Raw genomic sequence first — 26,358 nt, 5'->3', positions numbered from 1 at the left:
GATACTAAGGATCTGGATCCACACTAGGCAAAGTCCTGGGCCTAATTCTCTATAGGGGTTATTCAATCCTTTATCCTATAGTTGATTTCTCTTTAATCTAATGAGAAAACAACAACAGAGAAAGGGTTGGGGGGAAGCAATCACCATTTGTTTGATATCGGTGATAAGGGTATGGCATGTAGAGCTAATCTCTCCTATGAACAGAATTTTCTTATAGTCTCAAGTAAGAAAAAAAATCTTTCAAGGAAAAGGGAATTCTCATTCACCAAAAGGGAATGGCACATACACATATATTTGGGGGTAAACCTGAAACAGGTATCAGAAGTGAAACGTACCCAGAATGAAAGTTGGCTTCTCCAGGAGGTAGCATGGAAAATGCAAAAGAAAGAAAAATGGAAAGTAAAGCTGTTTCATTTTGTTGAATTTTCTTGAGAGATGTTAAATTTCAGCAAGTTGTTTTGTTTTCAAAACATCTGCCCAAGTGTGTTCTCCTGTGATTCTTACAATTGTTTTGATAGTTAGCACTGCTTCTGGGTTTGCATATATGGAACTGATTATTTGTCACAGTGGGAGTGGGTACATTTACATTTCTTCTTGGCTGCAGAGAAAAAAAAAATGTGCTGCTTTATGACAGTACAAAGAGGGGTCAGAGAGATCCAGATATTAGAATCATTTCCAAACACATAGTGCTTGCTATTCTTTAAGTTGCAGGGTGACATTTTTTTAATGCTATTTAAATGCATCAGATTCTACCACACTGTTCAGCATGCATGTATTCATGAGAAAGTCTACATTTTGTGCATAATGCATGGAGTTTTAAGCTAATCATGTCCCATTTTTACATAGTTATTAAGTATCAAAAATATGTTTTCATTAATCAGCTAGCATTTAGTTAATATAAAATATCCATATGATTATATCTCAATTAGTTGCCTATTCAAAACAGTGACATTTTGTGTATTATTGGACAACCTTACTGCCCACACATATGGTATGCAATAAAAACATTAGCCAAATATTATATCATGACTGGTTGAACAAACTAAAGCACATTCATCTTAATAAAATACAATATAAATCAGGCCTCTGCAGAAATCCAACAATGAAATCATTATCAAAACAGATTGGTGTTCACTCTAACATATGCTGCCAATTGAACATATTTTGCATTTGTGTGTGTAACAAGCAGATGCAGATGTGTAATATTCTGTCTTTGATCTTGAGCCCATTTTACTTAACATTAAACAACAAACACAAAAGCAGATGGATTATAAAGTTATGAATTTGAGTATATCTTATGACCACTTGGAATACACATCATAAGTATGCTATTAAAATTATTTAAAATAATTATTAACTACCATGTGAATACTCATTAGTAAAATAATATCCTTTTTTATTAGTAGTAAGATATTTGTATGAAAATATTCCTAAAATAGAACACAATTCTTAGTAATAATCATAATAAACATTCATTATTAGTATTAGTCTTACAGTTTTTAACTAGATTATGCCTAGGTTTTTATCTAGGTTTTATCTAGATTATGCAATTAAATACTTATAAAAAACGGAAAAAAGATTAATTACCATCTAGACTTTTCTGATGAAGAAACAAGCATAAAGAGATAAATTAAATTTTCCAAAGTTATACTAAAAATAGCTGGTCATGAGGGTAGGATTCAGATCTAGGTAGACTAACTCCAAAACCCATAGTTTAAAGAAACAGCTATACTTTCTCTTCAAATATATTCACTCAAAGTCATGACATCAGTGTTGAACTTTATTATTACTCTCCATAGAACCACTTTATATAATAAACCTTAAGGTCATCAAGTAAAGAGATAATTCTTATTGATTTCTGTAACCTGGATACCTAGCATATTGCCTAAAATAAGAGTAGACATTCAATATGCTTAAATGATTGAAAGACTAAATGAATGAGCTACTGATGGTTGAGTTGCTGATATACATGGTGGTGTCCTGGGAAACATCGACTTTTTAAGACATACTTGTTGGTTGTATCCTCACAAATATGTGCTGATTTTCTGGATTGAGACTTAAAATTGCAAGAGCCCTCAGAAATGCACATATATAAATGTATACAACTACACACATATTCATAAATACACATTACACATATATGTACACAGAGATGAAAATATATTTTACATATTATTGTAATGAACAAAAATATTGAACTATTTGCCATTTGCAATAGATTCTCTTACTCTTGTCTATTCTCCTCGGTTAAAGGAAAAATTGTTTACAATATAATTTTAGAAACTGAATGCATTTTGGCAAATGAGTGAAGGCAGTAATTGCTGACTTATCACCTTATCTGTGACAAAAATCTCTCTTAGCCATTAGCTGGTATGAAAGCTTTTGTTTCTCAGTTTTCCTCTAATGATGCAGCTCTACTTATTCTTTTTTTTCTGAAGAGCAAGGGTGAGTTGGTTAAGATTCATATAAACAGTGTCTTGACAATGAAGAATTACATGGCCCTGTGGAAACCATATACTAAATAGCACCCAATGCTTATATTTAAATACCCATATACAATTATCACAAACCTTAAGATTTATTTCTGTTTTATTTCCACATGCTTTTAATTAGTGGAGCTATCAGGCACATTTTCAGTATTTTTTAAAGCAGTGATCTCTGTAGTTCACAGAAATCCATTTTTCACCATAGCATTTCTCTAAATTATGATTTGGTAAAGTTATAATCTTTCTAATTCTTTGTTCATCATTCAGTGAATTGTTAAGTCTAAAATTTCCTTCATAAGCAGAAGCATTTCTTTGGTAAGTATTAGTCTATCTGATTCCATTTTTCTCCAACTCTCTCTTCTAATTCATTTTTCACATCACCTCTAGATTGATGTGGTTTATAAAATGTCTCTATATGTAACTATCTATCTTCCAAAACCTATATTATCATCATTGCTACAAGGACAAGCTCCCAGTTCCATCTCACAGCAAGAAATGGACATCAAAGTTTGATTCTTTCTCACCACCCTTCTTCTTAACTAATTATTAACTTTGTTCATTGGCTGCAATATTCTTCTCTATTTAGGATTTGTCTCTGAGACAAAAAAGACCAATTGAATGGGCCTCAGGATCACCTGTGACTTGGAGGTTCACAAGAAATAAAGTCAGATTGAAGTAGCATTCCTAAAAGAAATTACTAGAGTATTTCTGAAACAAAGACACAAGGCTGTATTCAAGAGGAAAGCTGTGTTAATAATCAGAAGAGAGTTATGTACTGAGGTCTGCTGAGAAGGCAAATATCAGAATAAGTAGAGAAGTCAGTGAACTGGAAATCTAAGAAACATAGGAACAAGAGCAAAGTATGAATTCAATTGAGCAGTATGAGTTATTCATCCAACTGTGATATATTATAAGACATCCTTTTATTCAGTGTCCACACACTGGATTTAGGTGTCGGGGGGCGCGGTCAGCACAGCTGCTTAAACACTGAGTTGGAGGGAGCTTAAATCCACTAAGACTCTCATTTACAAACTCTTCTAAATGTGCTCCTTGAAAGGCTGTAGCACATTTAAAAAATCCTTTAAGAGTAAAATGTGAGCTCTCCCTGACCCTAAAATTGAACTGACATCTGTGGTATCATGAAACTTGAACCACTCCTATGGAACACTTCAGTTCTTTTTTTAAAGCCTTTAATCTTGATTGTCAAGGCAGAATTGTCAAAATGGAATCACGAAATCTGGGTTCAGAAGAGAACAGTAAAATATAGGCTGAGTATGCTTGAGGGTAAGTAACTATAAGCTCTAAAGTTGGGATTGATAAGACTTTATATATTTCCTGGAATGGACCAAAGCAGCATGGCTGAGTACTGGAATGGGATCCTCAGGAAAAAGTATTTCACAAAAAGACCTGATAGCAGTGTGGTCCCTAGAAATGGCCTTTTAGAATTTTATAAGCCTAGATCACTTTAGTTGTCAGGAAGTTTCTTCATTCTATGTGACATTTTAGGAAAAACGATCAATGGGTAAGGGATCATAATTGCCATGGTGGTGAGTTGAAATTTACGTTGCAACTTTCATAGGTAGACTTGATTATGAAGAAAGGGTTGACATGATTATCTGATTGGGAGGAGACATATCACATAAGGATGCTCAAAACATTAACAGCATCTTCCATCTAGATTTTGGTCTGAAAGGAGCAAATATTGGAACCAATAATTTCTAGAGGGACATGAAAAGAAACTGACTAACATGTCCAAGAATACTATAAAATTTATATTGCTATTTTAATAACATATTCTTAATTATGTTTAAGCATCTCTATTGGTGTATAGAAATGTGAAATAGAAATATTGATCTTTTATCATTTTGTAAACAGAAAACCTCAATGGAGCTATAGATTTTATTGGAAATTATAGGAATTTTACAAATGATATAATCATTTGTAATGAAAAATGAATAGCAACAGTTTTGTTTCTTTCCAACCCTTATAACTTTCATATAATTTTCTGAAATTGTTACTTGGCTAAGTCCACCAATACATGTTCAATAGGAACTATGTCAGATTTCGATTTTTGTTGATGATTTAAAAATATTATCATATACTTCACTAGTGTTATAATTGTTGTAAAGTTTGATAGGTACTTGTTAGCAGATTTAGCATGCTGCCTTCTGTTAATATTACTAATTTTCTAAGTTATAATTTTTTATTAGTTTCAAGAATGAAAGATGAAATATATTACTTTTTCTGCATCATTTGAAACATTTTTTCCTTTAAGCCCGTTGTATAATCAGTTACATATTTTTAAAAATAGTTTCATTGTCTTTTAAAAGTCATCCTAGATTGGGTGGGTATTTGTTAAAAGCTTTGCATCTGTCTTCATTAGTAAGATTAGTTTATAATTTTGATTGCTTTGACAAACAAGATTATCTTAGAGAGATGAAATGGAGTTTCTCTTATTCTTTCTTATTTAAAAGAGTTTATATAAGACTCACATTATCTCTTCTTTGATACTTTGTCTGAATTCACCTTCATACCAACCTGAGTTGATATTCTTAACTATTTTTTCAAGTCCTTAATGTCTCTGTAATTTTAGGGGCTTTTTAATTCTTTGTAAGATTTCACTAGTTACATTCTTTCTAAGATTTTATCTTTTTCATCTGCTTTTAAAGTTACTGGCACAAAGATTTTAACAATATTATATATCATATTTTTCCATCTTTGAAAACTTTTTATTTCTAACTTGGTTCATTTGTCTTCAATAATTGATTAATATCACCAGATGCAGGGCTTTATTACCAGTCTTTAACAAAACAACCTGTGCAGTGATATCAGCAAGATGGCAGCGTAGGAGGTTCCCTGTTCATATTCCCTCAAAGCAACTACAATTTCACAGCCATCATGGACAAAAGAGCCTTTGTGGGAGCTTTGGGATTTGGGTAGGAAACCTGGTGAAGCCGAAGACCTCAGAGGACTCTTTTAAGAGGACAGACCTCCCCACAGGTGGTAGGCTCACCGACTGTACTCGTGAATCCAGATACAGAAATGGCCTGTCACCCTGTGGACTCAGCTACAGTGTTATTTGGCCTTGGTCCTGCTACCAGAACCATCCACCACTGGATCTGAGAGAAGTCATGCCCACTTGTGCTTGCATGACAGGCCCACTGACATTGGTTCCAGCTGTGGACCCTGAAGCCTCGTAATACAGTCCAGCCCTTCTTGGCTGCGGTCTGAAAGTAGCGCTGCTGACACAGGGAGCTAGCGCCCATTGTGTCCCTAGGACAGGCTTGCAGACTCCAGCCAAAGCAGATTCTGAAATGGTCCTATAGCGTGGCCCCCACCCCTCAAAGCTATGGTCTGAGAGTAGTTCCATCTGCTCACTGACCTAGAAGACATGCCAGTGTGTTCCCTCAGAGACGGCCCTGTGACTCAGTTCCAGACCCTCTTAGCCATGGTCTAGGGCTGAAGACTCACCCAGTGACCCAGGGGGAGCCCTTCCAAGGAATAGAGGAAGTCACACTGGCCACACATCTAATAACAGCCTTGCTGTCTGTGGACCTTGAAGTGCATGCTCATCCCACTGTCAGCCTTACTGATAAAAGTATTAGAGGCATTCCAGTCTACCAAGAGAAAAGACAGGATGAATGCCCACTTGAGCCCCTAGTAACAGGCCTGCCAACTGCAGACCCTAGTGTGAACCCAGTAGCACCACATGATCCAGCTCCAGTTCCACTCAACCGTGATCCCAAAGGCAATCCGATGAGCCTGGAAATGCAGCAGGAGAAGGTCTTTACTTACTGAAACCAGTCTGTAAGGACTGGAAGAGGTGTTTGCTCCTTCAAATGCACAGACACCAACACAAGGCTACACAAATGAAAAAGATATAGGCAAACATACCACCAAAGGAAACTTGTAAATCTTCTGTAACCTAAATTTGTGGGATACAGCAAAAGTAGTTCTAAGAGAAAAGTTTATAGCAATAAATGCCAACATTAAGGAAAGGGTAAAATCTCAAATAAAGAACTTAGCTTCACACCTCATGGTACTGGAAAAGAAAGAATAAATAAAGTCCCAAATCAGCAAAAAGAGGAAAATAATAAAGATTGTAGCAGAAATAAAATAGAGACTAGAAAGACAATTGAGTTTTTTTTTGAAAAGATAAATAAAATGGATATCCTTTTAGCTAGACTAACCAAGAAGAGAGATGACTCAAATAAATAAAATTATAAATGAAATAGGAGGCATTAAAACTGATATCACAAAAATATAAAGAATCATAAGAAACTACAATGAACACTTATATGCAAAAAAATTGTCTAACCTAGAAGAAATTGATACATTCCTAGAGATACACAACCTACCAAGACTGAATTACAAGGAAGTGGAAAATCTGAACACAGCAATAGCAAAAGGAGATTGAATGAGTAATCAAAAAATCTCCCAACAAAGAATATTCTAGAACCAGATGATTTCATGAATAAATTATGTCAAGCATTTAAATAATGATTAATCCAATCTTTCTTTAATTCTTCTAAAAAAATTAAAGAGGGAGACAACTTCAAAACTTTCATAAGGCCAGCATTATCCTCAAAGCAATGCCGTCCAAGAACACTGCAAGACAAGAACACTACAGGCTGAAGAACTTGATAAAGATGGACGCAAATTTCCTCAAATATATTAGCAAACTGATTCAACAGTACATTAAAATGATCATGTACCTTATTCAGGTAAAATTTATCCCTGGGATGCAAGGATAGTTTAACTTACTCAAATCAATACAAGTGATACTCCTCATTAACACAATGAAGGGCTAAACATCACATGATCATCTCAATTTATGCAGAAAAAGCATTTGACAATATTCAACATCCTTTCATGATAAAACTCTCAACAAATATGGTATAGAAGTAATGTGCCTCAACACAGGAAAAGCCATGTAGGCAGCTTACAGTTAAAATTGTACTCAGTAGTGAAAAGCTGAAAGCTCTTTAGGAAAACAAGGGTGCCCACTCTCACCATTTCTTTTCAACATAGTGATGGAAATCCTAGCCGGAACAATTAGACAAGTAAAAGAAAAACATCCACAGTGAAAAGGAAGAAATTATTTTTTTTCTGTTTGTAGATAACATGATCTTATATTTTAAAAAGACTTTACCAATAAACTGTTTGAAATAATAAATTAAGTCAGTAATGTTGCAGGACCCAAAATCACTATTTTTAAAACATGCCATGTACTTTTGAACAAAGTTATATTATCTGGTATTTGGGTGCAGAATTTTATGAATGCCTATTAAATTAAATTGCTTACATGGTTTAAGTCTTCTATATTTTTACTGCTAAGTACTAAGCAGAACAATAATTGAAATAACTGTATCAAAACCACCCAAAATGATGTTTGTCTACTGGTCACTTTACTTCTTCTTTTTTTTTCTTAATTTTTTTATCATACTTTAAGTTTTAGGGTACATGTGCACAACGTGCAGGTTTGTTACATATGTATACATGTGTCATGTTGGTGTGCTGCACCCATTAACTCGTCATTTAGCATTAGGTGTATCTCCTAATGCTATCCCTCCCCCCTCCCCCCACCCCACAACAGTCCCGGGAGTGTGATGTTCCCCTTCCTGTGTCCATGTGTTCTCATTGTTCAATTCCCACCTATCAGTGAGAACATGTGGTGTTTGGTTTTTTGTCCTTGCAATAGTTTACTGAGAATGATGATTTCCAGTTTCATCCATGTCCCTACAAAGGACATGAACTCATCATTTTTTATGGCTGCATAGTATTCCATGGTGTATATGTGCCACATTTTCTTAATCCAGTCTATCGTTGTTGGACATTTGGGTTGGTTCCAACTCTTTGCTATTGTGAATAGTGCCGCAATAAACATATGTGTGCATGTGTCTTTATAGCAGCATGATTTATAGTCCTTTGGGTATACACCCAGTAATGGGATGGCTGGGTCAATTGGTATTTCTAGTTCTAGATCCCTGAGGAATCGCCACACTGACTTCCACAATGGTTGAACTAGTTTACAGTCCCACCAACAGTGTAAAAGTGTTCCTATTTCTCCACATCCTCTCCAGCACCTGTTGTTTCCTGACTTTTTAATGATGGCCATTCTAACTGGTGTGAGATGGTATCTCATTGTGGTGTTGATTTGCATTTCTCTGATAGCCAGTGATGATGAGCATTTTTTCATGTGTTTTTTGGCTGCATAAATGTCTTCTTTTGAGAAGTATCTGTTCATTTCCTTCGCCCACTTTTGATGGGGTTGTTTGTTTTTTTCTTGTAAATTTGTTTGAGTTCATTGTAGATTCTGGATATTAGCCCTTTGTCAGATCAGTAGTTTGCGAAAATTTTCTCCCAATTTTTAGGTTGCCTGTTCACTCTGATGGTAGTTTCTTTTGCTGTGCAGAAGCTCTTTAGTTTAATGAGATCCCATTTGTCAATTTTGGCTTTTGTTGCCATTGCTTTTGGTGTTTTAGACATGAAGTCCTTGCCCATGCCTATGTCATGAATGGTAATGCCTAGGTTTTCTTCTAGGGTTTTTAAGGTTTTGGGTCTAACATGTAAGTCTTTAATCCATCTTGAATTAATTTTTGTATAAGGTGTAAGGAAGGGATCCAGTTTCAGCTTTCTACATATGGCTAGCCAGTTTTCCCAGCACCATTTATTAAATAGGGAATCCTTTCCCCATTGCTTGTTTTTGTCAGGTTTGTCAAAGATCAGATAGTTGTAGATACGTGGCATTATTTCTGAGGGCTCTGTTCTGTTCCATTGATCTATATCTCTGTTTTGGTACCAGTACCATGCTGTTTTGGTTACTGTAGCTTTGTAGTATAGTTTGAAGTCAGGTAGCATGATGCCTCCAGCTTTGTTCTTTTGGCTTAGGATTGACTTGGTGATTCGGGCTCTTTTTTGGTTCCATATGAACTTTAAAGTAGTTTTTTCCAATTCTGTGAAGAAAGTCATTGGTAGCTTGATGGAGATGGCATTGAATTTATAAATTACCTCGGGCAGTATGGCCATTTTCACGATATTGATTCTTCCAGCCCATGAGCACGGAATGTTCTTCCATTTGTTTGTATCCTCTTTCATTTCATCGAGCAGTGGTTTGTAGTTCTCCTTGAAGAGGTCCTTCACATCCCTCGTAAGTTGGATTCCTAGGTATTTTATTCTGTTTCAAGCAATTGTGAATGTTAGTTCACTCATGATTTGGCTCTCTGTTTGTCTGTTATTGGTGTATAAGAATGCTTATCCTTCTATGAATTTTGTAAATGCATTCGAGAATTTATTTCATGAAATTTCATAGTTGTTATTTTGATCTAGTAAATTGTACTTTTTAATCATTTATTTTGTATGTATAATTCAAAATCAATTCGAGAGAAAAAACATAAAACTCAATATTATATATATTTAAAAATACATATTTAAAAGTGTTAGTTAATAGATATGTAAGATATGAATGGGAGATGGAAAACAAGAGGTCTATTTTAACAGTGAAGACAGTTTAACTGAAAAATAAAACAGGAATGGTACCTCATTCAAACTGGTAAATTGCCATAAATTGAAGGATAAGACTCACTCCGTGAACTATGTACCTAAGGCCCAAGAGAAAAAAAGAGGCTGGGCACCGTGGCTCACAGCTGTAATCCCCACACTTTGGGAGGCCAAGGTGGATGGATCACTTGGGGTCAGGAGTTTGAGACCAGTCTGGTCAAATGGTGAAGCTCTGACTCTACTAAAAATACAAAAATTAGCTGGGCGAGGTGGCACGTGCCTGTGATGCCAGTTACTTGGGAGGCTGAGGCACAAGGATCACTTGAACCCAGAAGGTGGAGGTTACAGTGAGCTGAGATGCATCACTGCACTCCAGCCTGGGCAACACAGCAAGATTCTGTCTCAAAAAAAAAAAAAGAAGAAGAAGAAGAAGAAGAGAGAGAGTTAGTGTAGAGGAAGAGAAGAAAAAAGATTACTGTGTATTAATTACTGAAGTTGGTGGCAATGTTTTTTGAAAAAAACTCTCTAAAATTCTGAAAAATTGTTTAAAAATATGAAAATAAAATCTAAGTGCCAAATCATATACAAATGATAATGTAGAATAATCTTTTCATTGAAAATGAGACAGAAAATGCAAAAACTAGGATATTCCTTGTTTAAAATCTTGGAAAGAAAAGCAAATACCATTACTTTCCTCATCCCCATAAGGAAAAGCTAACGTGTAAACTGTCTTTGTGGTAAATGTTTTTCCAGCCTGTTAAATATTTGCCTACACATTAAGTTATCGATTTATTGACAAATATTTTCCTCACCATAAACATGGCAATCAGACTTTATAACAATATACACTCATCTAAGAGAAGGACAGTGGGCTTTACTAACTATTGGAAATCATCTATTGTTTTTGGATTTAAAAACAACTTCTTAATTATAAAAATAATACACGTTTATTTTATCAAAACTTTAAAAATACAGATAAGCAATTAAAAACAGTGAAGAAAGACTTAATTTCTAGGAGAGATAACTATAGTTGGTGTACAAACTTACACACAGTCTTTGTATGTATATGGAGAGACAGGTCATGAAGGTCATTCCATATCAACGAATGTCAATGACCAAACTGAATCTTAATAGGTGAAAGTATCCCATAGCGTGTTGATTTATTTACTTTGGGCATTTGTGTTGTTATTTACCACATGATTTCAGTTACTATCCTATATTGCAGGTTGAGCAGCCCTAATCAGAAAATTTGAAATGCTCTGACATCCAAAATGCTCCAAAATCTGAAACTTTTTGAGTGCTGTGATGGTGCCACAAGTGGAAAATTTTACACCTGCTGTCATGTGACAGGTCACAGTCTAGATGCAGCCAAAACTTTATTTCATGCACAAAATTATTAAGCACAAATTACCTTCAGATTCTGTGTATAAAGTTCCATATGTATGAAGCATAAAAGAATTTCCTATTTAGACTTGGGTGCCATCCCCAAGATATCCTATTATTTATATGTGAATATTCTAAAAAAATTCCAAAAGTCTGGAACACTTCTGGTCTGAAGCATTTTGGATATGGGCTATTCAATCTGTATTTTCTGAGATTTGCCTTCAGAAAAAGTATTACTGGAGTGAACAAAACAAATGCTTTTAAGGATTTTAAAAAAAAATTTGGTAAAGTTGGACAACTTAAGAAAAGTCTGTGTCTCTGTACACCTGTGAACATTGTGAGGGATTTTTCCTTTGAAAGTGAAACTCTGAGAATTATATGTAACTGTGCATGTATGTGTATAAATAGAAAGGTGATAGACTTTATTAATATTGTTGCACAATTATCTGTTTGAATGGAAAATTTCCATATTGAATAAAATAATTTTATATTATAAAGTAATGAATCATTAGTCATAGATGGCAGAAATATACTGATGACTGTTTTTTCTTCTGAAATATATTTTACATATATTTGATTTTTATGTTTGTTTTGCTGTCATGAATCTATAAAATATTTATTTAATTTCTTTCTTTGGTAAATGATTAATTTTGATTTTAACTTTATGTATTTAAGAATTATTGGCTTCCCTACATGAACAAATTAGAGCTTACTGAATGTACTGAAAGATGATAAAAATAAATAAATATATTTTAAAACACGGGAGTTAAAAGTGCTTTCTGTTTTTGAGCATTTGGCTTGAAATAAAATCAAACAACATTTAAATTTAAGAAAAAGTAGGGGGTTGGTTATGAATATTATTGTGAGATATGAATAAACTTTAGAACTATGTCAACATTTTAAAATATTTTATTGGGATTTTATTAGATTTTAAACTGATACAAATAACTAAGACATTTCTTAGAAAATAGCTTTCAGATAGTAAACTTAATTTAATGAATTGTTAGTAATCATATTGTTTGTGATACTGTCACTGTGAATTCATGAGAAACATGCTACTTAATATGGAAATTAATAGCACTGTATTTCCTATCCCTGATTCCAAACTTTTTAATTTTTCTGAGAATAGAAATTAAGGGACTTGTCAAAAATTAAATTGCAGTCTAGTACTTGCTCTATCATTTAATTTTGGTACAGCAGTTTTATCTTCATGATGTTACTAAGTAATTTTATTACTTTTGATACTCCCCCCTGCCCCGGGGCAATCGTTAGTTCGGAAAACTCAAGCTAAATAAAGTCCACTGACACAGAGCCCATAATATTTCATCACAGCATCTGGTTTTCAAAATCTTTCAAAGGAAATATCATTATTGTAACCGTTTCTTTATTTTTTAGCTGGGACTATCTGACTTCTCTACTAAGCTCCATGAACCTAAAAGCACATCATCTTGATCACTGCTATATCTCTTGAGATAAGTGATTGTATGAACAACATACTCTTTTATGTTTAAATTTAGATACCAACAGAATCATGCTTACCTCTATTTAAAATTGTTTCAAATTTCTACAAAGAAGAGAAAAGAGGCAAGTGGCTAATGTGGGGGTGGGAAATGGTGAGATGTTCCTCAAAGTTTCAGTGTACAAAGGGTATAAAGTTTCAGTTAGGAGGAATAAATTCTGAGAGTCTATTGTACAACATAGTGACTATAGTTAATAATAATGTATTGTAAATTGAAAATTGCTAAAAGACTAGATCTTAAATGCTCTCACTACACACACACAAAGATAAATATGTGAGGTGATGGATATGTTGATTAGCTTGATTTAACCATGTCACATATGTCAAAACATCACGTTGTATACCATAAATATATGCAATTTTTATTTGTTAATTATATCTCAATAAAGCTGAAAAATAAATAAATGAGAAAATAATAATACTGAAAATTATACTGTTTCCTTGATAGTTTATGTGGAACAAAGAACCTAGCATTTCTGTTGGTAACAACAACAAATAATTCCTAAAAATGTGTTCTAATTAAATTATGTCATCAACCTATAGGTAGTTGCTTGGAGATGAATCAGCACATGATTCTAGACTGAGCGTTTTTAAAATCATTCTTTTGAAATGTAGAGGTAGATCAGGAGTGGTGGCTCACACCTGTAATCCCAGCACTTTGGGAGGCCGAGACAGGAGGATCACTTGAGGCCAAGAGTTCGAGACCAGCCTGGCCAACTTAGCAAGATTTTATCTCAACAAAAATAAAACATAGAAACAATTAGCCAGGCGTGGTGGTGTGCACCTAGAGCCCAGCTACTTGGGACACCTGAGCCCAGTGTTTCAAGTCTGCAGTGAGCTATCACTACACTCCAGCTTGGGTGACAGAGTAAGGCTCTTTCAAAAAAAGAAAAGAAAGAAAAAGAAAGAAAGAAAGAAAGAAAAATGTGGAGGACTAAAGGGTGGGAAGGTAAATTTTTATCTACCAATGCTGGCTGTGCTAAAGTTGCCAGAGAAGGTATAGTGGACTTTCAAAGAATTAGAATAAGCTACCCACATTAGGAAGTATAAATGTGGTTATAAAATGTATCCTTAATATCTGTATGGCTATTTTCATGCTTATATCTTTTGTTCTTTTTACTTTGCAGTATTTTCTTCTAAATACTTATTTTGGAGTTACTGTTTGAAGAGTTTCTTCTTTGAAATTAATACTCTCATAATACACCTTGCAAAACTTTTCAATATTATCTTGTACATTCGATTTAGATAGTATCTTTCATATACATTAATATCATGAATATGAAATCTGCTGGATTCTCCCATAGAACTGATGTTTATGGTTATTTTGAATCAACATAGAAATTGCCCCTCTCAGTCTTAAAAAATAAGAAAGTTATAGTTGTCTTATCAGCATTCCTTTCTGAGGAGACCAACTCTCAGACCTCCCAGATAGTAACAAGGATCTGAAACTTACCAGAACACCACATCTGAACAATGAGATGCCAGACCCCTCACCTGTCATGATTGCCTAACCAATCACCTGCTCTTGTTGACCAACTCCTCTTTCTCACTCCTCCCTAATTCCTATTTACTTGCATAAATTTACATTCCTTCCCTACTATATAACCCCCCGGTTGTAGTTGGACAGAGAAATGGATTTGAGACTTTATCTCTCATTCTTCTTGGCTACAGCACTTGAATAAAGTCTTTTTCATCATCAATGCTCGTTATTTCAGAGATTGGCTTTCTTTGATGTGAGCAACAGACCTAGACTGGATCCCTGGTGTTGCGTAATGAATAAATATCTATTGAGTTTTATTTTTTTCAGTGATGTGACTTGACTACTATTTTTCTTAGTAAATGTAAGTTACAATTTTTTTTGGAACTAAAAAGTCACAAATAAACTGTAAAACTTCCTTCAGGATTACTATTTCACACAATTCATTTTAATATCTATATATACACATTTTTAATGAAAAATATTAAATATGTTCCATAAAAGTCTATAATGGATGTGTAGTAATTTTATTAAAGCAGTCTTTTTTCCTTTTTCTTTTCTCTCCCTTTTCCTTCTATTTTCCCCCCACCCATATCAAGTAACCCATATTAACAACCTAGTTTGTACCCTTGTATATTTTTCTATTTGCCCTGATAGTTCTAGAAAGATTTTTATAAATATAGTGGGTTTGGAGGTCAACATTTGACAGAAACATGTTCATAGTATGGTTGTTCTGCATCTTGTTTTTCTTACTCAAAACATGTCATGGAAATCCACGTATATAACCTTGTATAACTCAATTATCATTCATGTAGTCTCTTACTGACTTCCGAAGATTGTATCATTAATCTTAAAGTTATTTTTGTGTGTCATGTGAGAGCCAGATACAATGATTTTTCCCAAATGAGTAGCCAATTATGCCAAAACTGTTTACTAAGTCATCTATCACATATTAAATACCTTTATGCATTGGGACCGATTTTGAAATTTTCCTAACCATTGAAATATATTTCGATTACAGTGGCTTTGTAATATGTCCCTCCAACTAGTCTCCTTTACTCAGATATTTGCGGAATAGTCTCAGCAATTATTCTTTCATATTATATGTAATATTGCTCTATCCATATTAAGCATCAATGTTATAATTAATATTAGGGAAACTGAAAATACCGTGATAGCCCTACCACTGAAGAACATGGTACATTTTCCATTTTTTTATGTTGGTATTATGTCTTTAAGTATTTCCTAAGTGTTTACACTTATTTTTTATTTTGAATTTTTCTATTTTATATTTCTGAGTTCCCATTTCTAGTCTAAAGAAAATGCTGTTTTTGAATATATTTACCTCATATCAAATCATATTATCTTGTAAATTATAGTAGATATTTATAGCTATTCTTGACATTTTAGATATGTGTTAATATTAGTAGCAACAAACACATATATATATATTTTTAGTAGCGATGAGGTTTCACCATCTTGGCCAGCCTGGTCTTGAATTCCTGACCTCAGGTGATCTTCCCGCCTTGGCCTCCCAAAGTGCTGGTATTACAGGCATGAGCTACTTTGCCCGTCCTGGAAAAAAAAAAAAATTCTTCTCCTTGATCTTCCTGGCCGTAATTTTATGTCAACAGTGACAGTTAACTCGTTCATATGACTTACAGTTTTAGTTGGGAACTACGCATTTTTGCAATTTGTATTTTTATGAATACTGTTATTCTTATTTATGGTGTTTTTTGCTTCCTCTGTCTTTCCTATTTTAGAGCATACTTTGTTTTCTTCTGTCTTCTCTTTCTTGAGTAGATTGGCTTTGCAAAAACTATTGTTATTTTCCTCTGTCACCTCGTTGGGGCTCAGGTTTAGTTGATGACCTCAGATAAAGAGAATCTATGGGCAGGCTACTATTCCTCCATGAAAGCACCAAAAGGAAGTCATCTCGCTCTGTGGTCTTCTAGGACTTTGCCAGTCCAGGAATAGCAAGGATCTAACCCCATCTCTCAGTCCTTCCTTAGGTTCTTGGTGGCCTGTGAGACTAGACCCATTCATGTTGGGTGGTGCCAAATTTCAACAAAGGATAATGATTGTAAAGGATAGACTGTCTGGAATCCCTGTGTTCTAATCTTTACCAAACATATCCTTAGTAATAGAATGATCTCTAGGCCATTATCTACTGACCCAGAGAGAAGAAAGTGCCATAGTAGCTCTTCCTCCTGGGAATTCTGTACTGTCCCAGACCTTATTATCAACCAGGCTCAGCAGGCTCAGTAGATTCCAGGTTCTGGAGAGACATACAGATTCAGAGGGAGGGTGCTGGGAAGAATTCAGTTTCACCATTGTCACAAAAATTCTCAACCACGATTCCACTGATTAGGTAGAAAAACATGAGCTAGCAAAAATGACAGGTTATAATCAAGTAAATATTTTTAAAATAATAGCATTTTACTCGCATATAGACAATGTGCCTTTTTTCTCTTCAGGGGCTGAATAAACAAGCTCATACTATTTCAAAACATGCACAAAAACATGTATATGCACAGGCATAATTCATATTTATGATCATATATACATACTCCTCATTTTATTTTGTTTTATTGCTTACAATGCCCGTTGTAGCCATCAGCCCTGGTACACTCATAGAAGGGAATAAGAATTCTCTGCTTGTGTTTGGAACTATTGCACTATAAACACAGTTGTATGTTCTCTAGAAATAAACCTCTCTTTATTGATTCTTTAGGTTGTTTTCTACTCTAAGTTATCAGAAACATTTTTACTGGGCATCTGCATCAAAATTCATGTGCAGCTAGCCTGCCTAGTGAAGCATTATATTCTTTACTGTACATTCAAGATAGTTGAGTGATTCCACTTCGTTTGAGTGGCACTCTGCCACACACACATTATCGGACGAGAAGAACTCAGAAGAATCACTGAAGCTAACCATACATTACATGCATGGCGCACTCAGCAGATGTCTCTTCTCACTTTGTTATGGTTTCATAAAGCTACACTGACACTGTCATTACGTTCAGCAATTTGATTCTGCTCACTTTGCCATCTTTCAAATAGATACCTCTGAAGGTTGTTGCTTTAACAAATAGAATTTGCACCTACAGTTCTATCACTAACATTTGTAAATAATTATGTTATTCCACTTATTTATAATAAGTCATAAGAGAGTAAATGCGGGAAGAAGAAACCATACCAGGCAAGAGCATGAAGAAATTCTGTAAATTCTACCACTGAGCTTTCTCTCCTACAGCATTCTAAAAACGACAACAACAGCAACAACAGCAACAAACCGGTTCCTGCCTCTTTTACTCACTTACGGAGGTGTTTGTTTTTTATGCTACATATTAACATATATGACTGAGACTGTAAAATGCCACAAATTGGATCAGAGTGAAGCATTCTCCTCATTAAAGTTTGTGTAGCTCAGTCACATGGCTGAATTTGGCTTTGTGGTATAAAACTAGAAATACTGATCTCAATTTTGCCATTGTGGGCGTTCATTCTTCTGGACCTGATTATCTAAGCCTGCCTAGGTGATGCTGTGACTGTCTGAAGCATGGGGAAATACTCTTGCTTAGAGCATTGCTTTTCCATCAGGCCATATACACTACAGGTATTTCAACTATTGACGTTTTCCACTAATCAAAAAATCATTCAAGATTATATCATATCATTTTTATAAATAACCATTATATATAAGGATTGAGTGTGGAGATAATTAAAGGATTCAATTTTTTTCATTTGTTTGTGTATTTTTGCATAAGGTCAGCTTGGGATTAACTTATTATTAAACAATTTCTGTATTTATTCATTATGCTTTGATAGCTTTCTGCCAATTAAATTGTGAATTTAAAAATATATATTATTTAAATACATTTCACTGTCATTGAATTTACTACTAATATCTCACTTATTTCATTTCATTCTCCAGTTTACATGTTTAGAAATAAGAGTCCTGGAGACTGGTGCTTGATTACTAGCCCTCAGTACTTCTCCTCTTCAATATACATTTATTTGGCATTGCAAGTGTATGTGAATGACAATTCTTCTTAAGTGATTAGATTTCTTTCCATGGAGCATAGATATTTATTTGTGTTTTTTCCTATTAAATATGCTATTGTAAATTGTTAATTCTAATGTTTATGGAGAATAATTTTTTATGGTAGTTTGGACTTAACCTCATCTATTTATTTTCGGCATTATCTTGCTTTAGTTTACTTTTCCTGCTCCTTCCTGCCCTTTAGATGTCACAGATATTTAAACATGTTAAAAGTAGGGTTCAACAATACATATACTACTCATTCCATTTTGATTTTCAATATATTTTGAGAAAGCTAAAGTGGAAAAACCTCTTATTCTCTATTTGGATTGTTGAATATTGTAGTTTTTCACCTTTATTGTTATTGAATAATAGTATTATACAAAGAGATGTATTTAAAAACTTATGACATGATAAGAATTCCAAATTCTCTAGAGATGACTAAATTCGTATTATGTCTATATTATGGGATAAAATTTACTAATCTTTTTCTATTCAATATTTAATGTGATTCATTTTCTCTTGCATTTTAATAATAAAGCTATAGTGGTATATATTAATAAACTGTAACATATTATGAAAGTAACTTTATTTTTGCCTCTGACTTTCCTTTTAGGTTTCAGCAAATTGTCCTTTCATGCCCAAGGTCAATGACTCAATAATCACTCTTAAATAATAAAGGTTGCATTTTATTTCTATTTAAAAAACAAATGTTCAGCTCAATAATTAAAATGTCTACTCACATGTATTAATCAGAAGTTCTTTCTTGATTTAAGGAGACCTCTCTCGACACCCTATATGGGATGCTTATAGGTCCTGAGACCATAGATGGGAGCATGGCATGGCTAATTTTTAAATTTTTCCTTATCTAGTGTTTCCACTTGTGACTTCTTGAAGATGGAAGCATATAGAGGTAAGAGGTATGAGAACAGGATAGTTCCTTCCTTATAGATACGTCAAGGTGATCTGGCATCAGTGCCCTCTGAACTAAACAAATGCTCAAAGATGACGTTTTGTGGGCTGTCTGTTAACTTCTGATTTCCAAGGAATCTTTTGTCAGCTCCTCGTAACCAGTTTTTGGGTGGCTGTGAAAGTTCTGCCAAAAATGTATAAATACTGTATTTCTAGTGGTAGCAAAGCATTTCAAAGTTCTTGTCAATTTTCTTATTCTATCTCATATAATAAGCAAGTATATTTTATATAATAAGCAAGTATCTTATTATATCTGATATATCGGCAATGAATTATCTTTGTGTGTTTGCCTATGTTCTCCTTCAGCGGAAACAAAGCTCTGTAATGATATGAACTGTTTTGTATCTATTAATACCCTTTCAGGTTTTATCACTATTTTAAAATAGCTAGTTCATGGATGTTTGCTGCTTGAAGGGAATAGTTTCCTACTTTTCATTTTTATTTTAATTTATTGTTATTATTTTTAAATGTTTGGGAAATAGTCCAAGCACTGTTGTTTGTTTTTGTCATAATAATATTTCATTAATTTTCCTTTGAAATCTATTCATTCGTAGGCCACGTTTTTTTTCTATGTGATTTCCTGAAACATAGTTTTATAGATAAATATACTTATTTATACTTATTTCTGTGGTAAGGATAGAAATATATATTATTTTTATATGATAAAACTTGCGTTAATGTGCTCTGTGACTTTGAAATGCATTGCTACCACTAGAAATATAGTGACTATACATTTTAAAAATATTTTGAAATTGTGGGAGGGACTCTATCCTGCTCACATAAAAATCTTCCAACAATTTTTTTTTTTTTTTTTTTGGAATTGGAATCCTTTTCTCATTGCCAATGCAAAAACAAAATAGGATTTATTAAATGTCCTTATTTGTTAAACTGACTTGTAATAACATGTTCTTTACTAAAATTGTACTTGTGAAGAAATATCCACTTGGTTTTTGTATCTACTTTAGAAAGTGGTGGTTTACTTGTTTAAAGCTAAGATTTACAGTCATCATTAGGAATGGATTGTAATTACTGACATGTTGGTGCATGTACATCCTAAGAGATAGCATGGCGGAATTAATGAGACACATGCATTGGTACAGAATTTGCAAATCATCATGACTAATTTTATCATAATAAGTTAAATAATATCTCCTGAGTTACCTTCAGTTTAATTCTTAGTATTAATCTAATTTATGTCAGAAATATATGAACTATAAAAATTTTCTTTTCAGAGATGTCTATTTTTAATTTACTTAATAATTACTAAGCATGAGTAGAACATCCCCTATGTACCATGCACCATGTCAAGCACTGGGGATACATAGATGAGTCAAACAGTCTCCATATTAAAGGAGCTCAAAGCCTACTAATGAGAATGAAAATAATGAGATAAAGTAATTTACTAGAGTAATTACAAAGCTCTTATTATGCAGAAAACATTACTGAAGCAGAGAGAAGATTGTGTACAAATTCTGGTGAAGTCAGGAAAGTTTTCCTGATCATGAAAAAACCTAAGTTGAAACATAAATATGTCTATTTTTCTTAATTCTTATTTATATCTTAAACCAAAACTAAGCTGAATCTACATGGCTGTTTTGCAGGTAAGAGCAAAGCAAAATGTGCTGCTGAAATCTGTTTACAATCAGGCTAGAGAGCAGGGAATGGATGAATACATTTTCATTGCATTCAAGAACTCAGGAACAAAAACGATCTCCTCATTCTTAAATTTGTCTATGATATTTAGATAACAAGTCAGTTTGACAAATTGAAAAAATATGTGAATTGTTTGAGTTGGCCAGGAATAGAACAAGAAGGGGTATGATAGCCAGCAAATGTAAGATGAAGAAAAGAAATCAATCATTGCAAAAAATTGTTAGAAAGGTAGGACATTTTCTTTGAAGAGAAAAGAATTCCTAAAATGAAGAAGAAGCTGAGCAAGATGAGAACGATAATTATTTTAAAATTCCATTCATTCAAAAAATCAAAATCCTACAAAGATGCAAAAACGGTTCATATGATACAAGCAGACATGTCAACTTTCTTTCCCTAGTCTCATTAGGTCTATTGAATTCTTAATTCTGAATAATCTGTTCTCTTATTTCTAAATTTTGAAATTCTGAGACTGACCCTGTGGTAGAGTGTTGTTCATCTAAATGCTATTTTACATTTGTTTTCCTCAAAATCTGCTAAACTTTAAAGGTACAAGTTCTGCTAACATCTAAAATATTTCAGAGTGAGATCACAACTTTCATATGCAGTTCTCAGATTCACTGCCAGCTTTTGATCACTGTTACCTTGGATAACTACTGTCTTTTATACTTTGCAGAACACTTTAGCTTATGTGTTCTAATTTTACATCCAAATAACATTTTGAAAGTTATTAAAAATAATTTCAGATAAATGCATTCATTCATTCCCTACATTGCACTGCCGCTTGTATAGACTACACAAGCAGTACTGACTTCCGGAAATTTAATTATGTTACTTATTATTTACATTCATGCTACCAGCTAACTACATCACAGAACTACCATATATTTATTAACTTCTTCAGTTATTCTATTTTATGTAATTCATAAAACTTCACAATGTAACTTACGGCAGAGGCTGGAAAGTCCTGAAAGAATGACATGAATGGAATCAAGATAAATAATATAGCGGTAGGAAGAAAGGAGTAAATATAAAGAACAATGGAAGTTGTATCCTTAATATAAAAAAGAAAATTAATTTTGTTTCTTGTGTATAATTTTATAGCTGTGGTAATAATTCCATTAGAGCATTTCTGAGATGTTTTAAGATTCAGCAATATTATTTGAGTAAGATTTCCACTTTTCTGAGTAATTCTATAAAGGATGATTGTGAAGTAGGGGGTTATATTTTGATATTATTCTGAAAAAAAGAAACTCCAATTCAAACATTAAAATTCACATAACAAGAATGAAAATGGTGTCATAAAAATAAATAGGCTATTTTAATAGAGGATCAACATATGGATCTTAATATATTTTAAAGGTACCTGTGCTTGAGATTGAAAGATCAAATTTAGTTGATTTTCAGACAAAATAGGAATTTCAAATCTGAAATTACTTAGCGAGCATTCAAAACAAATATGAGACATTTTGACCATAAAATAATTTTACATAAGATTAGATGTAAATCTTACAGACCATTAAGGAAAGTAAGAATTTGCTATTGTGTTATAGCAGCAAATGAGCTCTCTGTTCTTTACCATTAGTGTCTCAAGAAGAAAATATATGTTCACTTCTGCACCAGTCATTACAATAACCAATAAATTAAATGCTGTTGGCTGTCAATCATAGGAGAAATTCACAAAATTGAAAAAGAAATCAACAGAAAATTGTAGAACTGTTTCTAAAATTGCCGTTGGATAAACCAACTTGTTTTTTAAAACTTCCTTGAAGAGATCAGTGAAACATTATACAAAAAAATCTTCCATGATTTTGGCAAAGGAGTTTCTTTACTATCTAATTTTGCCATAAAAATAATGTAGGAATTATATAAACAATAACTATTTCTTTAAAATATAGGTTCAGTAATATACTAAATCAAATTGTACATAATTGATTTCTAATATATCATTGTTGGTGCATTTTTAAATTATTTTAATTTTTATAATACAGCTAAGCATATGTAGATCAATAATTTGCCTAGTCAATTTAATTATTCTTTTTATAACAAAATACCAATAAGAAGTCTACTCTCTAGATAGTAAAATCAAATTTGAATTTATCAGTTCAAGTCCCAGCAACTATTAGAGAATAAAATCCTATTTAAACAGGATAACTCTATTCTGTTTGAGATTTCTTCTTTGCATGATTTTTTGATGATAAATATCTTTCTTCCTGTAGGGACATAAACTTGAGATCCTTTTTATAGCATTTTGAAAATAATATGCTGATGATAGCATATCCTTCTCAAATTGTGAAATGTTGAACATATCCAGTCAATAAGAGACACTTGGGTAGTGAATTTTGTTCTAGATTCTAAAATTGTGAAATAACAGAACAAGTGTGCAAGGACCCTGAGGTGGGAGCATCCTGGATAGTGTGAGAAACAGTGTATGATGCTTGAAGGGTGGGGGTGGAGGGAAATCTAGGGGTGAAGGTAGTGGCAAGAGAAGAGAAGGAGAGTAGAATGAGACAAATTTAGAGAAGTAACTGGGTGGGGGTAGTAAACACAAATAATGTAAAGTCCCTTTATTTGTAAATTGACAATAATCATATAGCCTATGGCATGGCATTCTGGTGAATATTAAGTGAAGTAATATTTATATCAAAGACCTTAGCACAATTCCTTGCAATTAGCTAGTACTATTATTCTTCTTTAAATGCCAGCATTAAACAGTAGCATTATATAGAATGCTACTGTTGTTTTTGGTCTATATATTTATAGTCACATTTAAATGGAAAATAATTAAATTTTGTATTCATATTACTGGGTGTGAAACTCTTCAGTTTGTTTAAATCAAAGACTAACCTACTGACATCAGGACACATTTACAGAATCATGGGCTAAGAATTTGGATATAACAAGCATGTTTACAAAGCCAGTCAGGGTCACTATGTACAATAGGATGTTAAACAATGAATGATGATAAGGTAAATTTTATTTCTTTCATAAAAGAATTTATAGATAACAGTGGTTTTAAAATAATAAGGTGATAGTAATCACAAAATAAGTAAATTTGAAATCAAAAGATGAAGATGAAAAATGTTATTAGTATGATAAAAATGCAAATGGTAGAAAGTGCAGTGTTTTTGTATATAAAAAACTGTAAAGGTTAATTGAGAACAAGAACTGAAGAAAACTATTAATGAGAATTTGGCAATTTTCAGAACATTGTGGAGAAACGATTAAATTTCAGTCAAATGCCTACATCTACTAAAATTCATATGTATATTTCTCCCCTAATAAGCTTTGTGAATATTTCGCAAGCATTTATAATCTGCATGTTTTATGAGGAAAGTTAAGAAATTTTAAAAAAAGACACTTGAAAATTTAAAACAGAAAATAGCATTTTGAATGGATTACAGGTTGGTGGGAAGACATTATAGATATCTATCCATGGTAAAATTAGATTACATCCCTCAAGTACTTATCCAAGGGTATATAAATAATTATAATTCTATACTTTTCCTTCTATAGAGATGCTTACAAACATCTCTATAAAATCTGAAAGATTTCCTCTTTGGGATAAAGCATTGCCAGGTCCCAACACTTCTTAAGGAATGTATCTATGTTAGCTTTCCAGCTGTCCAGAAAGCCAATCTTCTGCAAAAGTAAAATAAGACAAAGAGTAGGAATAAAATATGCCTTTTAAATGTAAAAGCTAATTATATGTATTTTCCAGATCAAAATCCACAGTGTTTTATTTCCTGATTTTAAATTAAAATGCATTACTTTGAAATTCTCAAATTCACCTGATTTGATAGCCAAACATTGTATTACTGAAATGATATACTCTGATGAAAAAGTCTATATTTCATTGATTTACCTACCTAAAATGTGCTTTATTTTTCTCTGATATTCCACTATACAGTAATTCCGTCGCAAATAGAATATCCTTATTTCTTCCCTGTGATTTTATAAGCTTTGTGTCTCTAAATAGCAATTGTCAAAAGCAAATTAGCTTTAACAATCTTCTAGTAGGCTTATTTTTATCCCATGGTAAATAATTGATGGGAAATGCTTTTTACAATATAACAACTCATTATTGTTCTTAAGTGTGCTAGTATCCTATGAACTATGATTACAAAAATAAATGAACTAATTTAATATTTAAAATGCTATTTTCCCAAGCAATGTACCTCTTTATGTAGGTTGAAAATTGATTCAAATGAATTGTAACTGGCTCGGTAACAACTGAATATTTAGGTAAATTTCAGCTTTCATTTTATCAGATGTTGTTTTCATTCATATGAATAGTTTATTGATTAAAGAAGAATTGGACCCAATTTTACCACTGAACTTGGGATAAAAATTATGGAGTATTATCTTCGACAGTTGCTAGTTATATAGCTTAGGAAAGTCACTTAGCCTCACTTTCTTAAACCATTATGAAAATTTCAACGCACTGACTCCCTACTATAAATTTCTGGCTCAGTTTTGGAACTATAAAAGGTTTTTTTTCTTTTATTTTCCTTCTAAACACTAAGCTGTGACATGTTTACATAAAGTGAAGACCCACTGATTCCATTCTTCTGTAATATTGTACACTAGGATCTAAGTATAAATGTATTGATATCAGTGCTATTTATAATTGCCCCAAACTGTCCATATGGTAATTAACAGAAGAGATAAAAGTATTAATGCGCAGTTCTTAAATGGAATTATATACAACAATAAGAATAATCAAACGAGGTACATAGAATAACACTTATAAATCTCTATATTTTAATGCTATTTTTCTGTTCTATAAAACAAATAATGTCACCCTAATGCAATATTTCTTGAGGCTATAAAAAATTATAAAGCATTTGATCAGACAAATTCAAAGTGATTTATTTTCTAGTAAAAGGCATATATTTTGATAAAAGCTATATGCCTAAGATGGGTCTAATTAAAAGTCCCATTATAAAGATTTTAGATCTATTAGAAAGACATTAAAATTTCATGATTATATGAAAGCAAATAGAAACCTATTATTGTTGCAGTCAGAAAAATTGGAACTCCTGATTTCACAAACATGTTTTTCTTCCTTCTTGCCTTTGTTCAAGTGTTGCCTGTACCTGGTGTGCTCTAAATCCTATCTGATTCAGTTCAAATTCTTTTTTCATGGACTGTTTAATTTATTGAAAACCTATCATGCACCCAAAATCACGTTTGGTTAGACTAAGGCTTTCTTCTAGTATGTTAGATAAACCCACGCCAAAAGAAGTTAATGTTATATTTTGAAGTTTCTGCCCTGAATCATATCACATTTCCAGTGAAAATATAATTCTCTTAAGATAGAGTT

At 33.0% G+C, this 26,358-nt stretch overlaps 1 long non-coding RNA gene across 1 annotated transcript in view; it reads right to left on the bottom strand.

Moving 5' to 3' along the window:
* Positions 1-524: 524 nt before the first annotated feature.
* The window catches only part of LOC129490511 (uncharacterized), a 115,466-nt gene continuing 89,632 nt past the window's right edge, over positions 525-26,358 (bottom strand). Inside the window, exon 3 of the long non-coding RNA XR_008660270.1 lies at positions 525-598. This is a non-coding gene — a long non-coding RNA (uncharacterized lncRNA). The remainder of the gene's footprint in view (positions 599-26,358) is intronic.

This window comes from Symphalangus syndactylus, chromosome 9 (genome assembly GCF_028878055.3).
Source record: "Symphalangus syndactylus isolate Jambi chromosome 9, NHGRI_mSymSyn1-v2.1_pri, whole genome shotgun sequence".
NCBI classification, from domain to species: domain Eukaryota; kingdom Metazoa; phylum Chordata; class Mammalia; order Primates; family Hylobatidae; genus Symphalangus; species Symphalangus syndactylus.
The sequence above is the reverse complement of the archived record's forward strand: the minus strand, read 5'-3'. Positions and strand labels throughout refer to the sequence as shown.